Below are 4,890 nucleotides of genomic sequence, written 5' to 3'. Positions count from 1 at the left end.
CTAGATTTTTCAATGCCTAGCTTCACTCACTAGGATTTTTCTCCACCCAACTTCACTCACTAGGATTTTTCCACCTGGCTTCACTCACCAGTGTTTCCTCACTGCCTATCTTCACTTACTAGGACTTCCCAATTGTCTGACTTCACTCACTAGGGTTTTCTCACTGCCTAGCTTCACTCACTGGACTTCTAACACCAACTGTCCGGTCCTCCATGCCACTTGGTTTTTCTTCTTTTGCCAACAATTTCGTTGGTCTTACCCTTGTCTAATCTTCAGTTAGGACTTTCCCTGTCAAATATCCAGTTAACCTTGACCTACTCTTCCAACCATTTCATTGGTCTTGCCCTTTCCTAACCTCCACTTAGAACTTTCCTAATCAAGTATCAGTCAACCTTGACCTACTTGACTACTCTCTCATATCAAACTGATCAACCTTTGACCAGTAGAGAATTACACCAACAATTTCTTAAATGGACAATTATATTTGCAATCTCCATATATTGTCAAACAACAAAACTCAAGCTTGAGTCAAATTGGTTAACTTTGACCAGGGATAATTGCAACAACACACACATCCACCTTAACATCCTTATCTCTGTAACTTTCATCTTTGGCTCATGTGTTCGAATATAGAACATTCAACTTTATATAACATAGTAGGTCTAACTACGATTTTGTAGAATTTTCTTTAAATTTTAGAGGTACTTTACGGTCACATAAAACATCCAACACTTTCCTATTTTAATCATCTTTGTTATAGATATCTCTCCTAATCTCTCATCATTTTACAAAATTAATCCTAAATATCTAAAGCTTTCAGTTCTGGACGACTCGTATCCTAACCTCAACATAAAATTGACTCGGTTAGATTCGAATTCGTATCAAAGACCAACGTACTTCCCACGCGATCCATGTCTCACAAAAACAAATCTAGGTATATCGGTTAAAGTTGACCATTGTTGACTTACACACCAGCAGTTGACTTGATGACTGTCGATATTTGTCTGATTGTTCGGGTCTTCATGCTTTGACGTATAAATTGGGAGACGTGGACTATTCTTCTTACCTTTCAATTCCAATCTCACTTTTATTTTTCTTATTCTTTTAAATTTATTATTATTATTATTATTTAATTGATATTGGATATCAATTTATGATGACTAATTCTGATGATATATCAATTTATATTGAGATTAATTTGGTCTTATAAAAAAAATTTATTTATCATTCAGATAAATAAAAAAATTACTATTCTATCAATCTAAAATTCTTAGATGAACCGTTTATTAAAAAAATTTATCATTTTTAGATATTTAAAAAAATAAGAAAATGTCTTACTGCACCATAAACTTGTATGTGGCAAAAGGCGAAATCGCTCGCCCCCAGCGCCCCCGCCGCACCCGACCCAAGGCCATCACGAGGGAGGTAAATCATAGCATCCTGAGCGAGCATGTGGCAGGTGGGGTGAGTTGCACAGGGACCGGGGATTTACGCCCCGACTACCCCGAGTTTCGACCCCGCGACCTCATGTGGCAAGCATCCCACCACATACCAACTCGGATGACCTTGTATGATCCATGACATGAGTATAAATTACTACGATTTGATCATTCATTGATACAGTGTTGATTTTGAATAGATCGACCAACTGAAATGGCTGAATCACTTACTATCTGATAGATATTTTGGAGTCAGGAGTGGCTCCAAAATATTATACTTAAGTCTCTCTAGTGTGTTCAATTTCATGGACGGATTCTGAAAAAAAAAAAAATGGAATCGTCACATAAGCAGTCTCCTAGAGCTGGTCCCACGGATATAGAGGGAGGTAAATGCAGGAACACAGTTGAAAGCACATGACAGAGACATTAACCCCAGGCCATGACACCCCGAGGATCGAACCTTGGACCTCTCGGCCACAAGACCATGCACCCCCAACTGTGCTACGCCCTAGGGACAAATAGACGGATTTTGTTAGTCGTGCATTGGGGAGTGGCACATAATGCAGTGCTCTTAAGGAAAAAAAATTATACCTAATGAATCAATGGGCCCAACCCGCTTGTAACAATCTTAAATTTTTCCTACCCTTAAAAATATCAATGGGCCCATTTCTTCTTTCGAAACCCCTCGCAACCTTTGAGAAATAGGGGAAGAACAAAGTCAAATCGGTTGTCGTCGCTCTCCAACGCTCACTAGATATCATACACCCAAAACGTTAAGGCAAGGTTTCTTACTTTTGTTTATTACACTATATGGATCGTAATTTTCATGTTTTGGTGTTACGAGTATGATTTATTAATGTCGACTACATTTCATTTTATTTCTGTGATGTATTGAAGAAATTTTAACGTCCTCCTTTCTCTTTTTGATTGGAAATTCTACTGTTGATTCTTTTTTTGGGATTTCTTGTTGTTTATGCGGGTCCCGTAAGGTGATTGGAGGGTGGTGGAGATGATGGCGTACATAGGAAGAGAGCTGGGCTTCGTTGGGTTGAAAGTTTTGTTTTTTTGAGTTTTATCTAGGCTACGCTGGGATGAAAATCGTGTCATTTTGAGCTTTGTGCGGCTATGTTGGGTTGAAAGTTGTGTTGTTTTGAGTTTTGTGTAGGCTGTGCTCGGATGAAAATCATGTCGTTTTGAACTTTGTGCGGCTGTGTTGAGTTGGCAGTTGTGCTATTTTGAGATTTAGACAGCATGTGTCAGGCTGAAAGTGTATCGTTTGAGCTTTATGCATGTTGAGTGGGTTGAGAAGAGTTGTGCAGGTTTGAGATAATGTCAAGAAGGGTCGGATGGGAGTCACAAGGTGAGCTTTAGTGTCTGGGTTTGAGACTTCAGAGTTGTGCTCATAGGCATATTTAGTGGCTAATGGGAGGGGGTTGAGGGCGAGAAGTGAGTGTTGATATGTCGGGAGGGGCGGAAGTGCAAATGGGTAGAAGATGGCAATGGATGGAGGTGAATGGATGTGAGAACACGTGGCATAATCCTTTAAACAATATTTTTATTCTTATTTATTTCATGTATAAGCACCTTTAATTCTATTATCTTTACTATTAGTAGAGTTTTCATGCACAAAAGTTTTACTGTTTGTTTAGTATGCAAAGTAATTATTTTTTTATTATTTAGAAATGACTTCTTATGCATGAAAGGTAAAAAGTTTTGTTTTAACAATGTGAATTGTATGTAGCAAATTGATGAATAAGGAATCTGACTTAGAGGATACTAGATTCTTATCAACACAAAGGTGAAAAAGAGGGGTTACAGATCTTAAGGGATATCGGTGAATACTATCAAACCTAATACTAGGATGTTTGGCCAAACGAAATAGAGGTTGAGATAAAGTAGCCACACATAATGAGATGAATTGTTCTACCGATTTTAATGTTTAAAGTTTGATTTGGAAATTTAATGTTGTTATTCCATTAAAGTGCAAAAGTGTATGGAGTTAAGAGTCAACAAGGTATTATTATATATTATAAAATGTTTTAGGTATTTTCCTAACAAGTTATAAAACAAAATTTTCTATGTGTATGAGTTTCTCTAACCTAGATCTACAAAGAAAAAGAGATTACCCTTGATGCGAAGCCCTTCACAAATCCGGATCGTCCAAGGTTCGCTGGATCTCAAGGTTGTCAAGTGTACAACCCTCTATGTGTATCCACACGAACAAATCGATGGAGAGAACTTCTAAAGATGCGCTAGCAACCTTTGAGGATCAGCAATGGTGGAGGAGAGGGAGAGAAGAAAGGTAGAGAGGAAGAAGAAACCTTGAATGAAAAATCAATTCACTCTTGTAACCCCCACCAAAGTGGCCGGCCACTTTATGCTTCTAAACCCCTATGGAATATCAAGAGTCAAGTCTCTTGATCTCCTCCATGAGGTGGCATTTGGTCAAGTCAATCTTGACCAAATGAAGAAGCCTTGATGATGTGGCATTGGTCAAGTCAAAGTCAAGTCAAAACTTGACTCTTTATCTTCCTACTTAAGTCAAGTTAAACTTGATCTTTTTCTCTCCCATGGTTGATCAAATCTAACCATTGATTCAAGTCAATTTTAATTTAATGAATCTCTATTCATTGAATTAAATTGTCTCAATGAGTCTAAGTCCAAATTAGACTCATTTAACACATGAACCAAATTGAGTCCAACTCAATTAGTTTACTTTGGATTACTCTTAATCCAATTTGGTTCATCACATGAACCTAATCCTCTTGGTTCATCAAATGAACCTAATCTCCATCTAATTGCCCTTTGTGTGTGACCCTATAGGTTCTTGTAACGTTGGCAATGCTCCGAAACCCATTTAGAAGCATAAGTAATGTGCAGTATCTAGCAGCACATCATTACTACCCAAGTTACAAGAATGTTGAGATCCAACATAACCTTGTGACTACTAATTGTGACTCTTCACAATATGTGACAATGTCCTTCTATCCTAGACATCTAGATTGATCAAATCTGAGGCATAGACGGTGTCATCCTCTGATCAATCTAAATCTTGAACTCCAAGTAGACTCACTCTAATCAAATGAGCTCAATATCTCATATTGACTCACTTGGGCATGACCATGCACTTAGTGGTCTCACTCTCAAGAATAACGATGTCACTCCTGTTATATAGGAGGGATAGATCTCATCTACATCACTCACATCTCTCCGCATAATTTGTTACATATCCAGTAATCGCCTTTATAGTATACCAGTTACGGGTGACGTTTGACGAAGCCAAAGTATGTAACTCATTATGTAGGGAACCATGGTGACTTCAGGTCTAAGGACTAATAGTCATACTAATAGCCACATGAGAAAGTATATGACACTCATATAACGATCTATGATACTTTCTCATGGCGGATCATTCAGTATACATTCTCCAATGCATACCCATGTGTCAACT

This window comes from Zingiber officinale, chromosome 5A (assembly GCF_018446385.1).
Source record: "Zingiber officinale cultivar Zhangliang chromosome 5A, Zo_v1.1, whole genome shotgun sequence".
NCBI classification, from domain to species: Eukaryota; Viridiplantae; Streptophyta; class Magnoliopsida; order Zingiberales; family Zingiberaceae; genus Zingiber; species Zingiber officinale.
The sequence above is the reverse complement of the archived record's forward strand: the minus strand, read 5'-3'. Positions refer to the sequence as shown.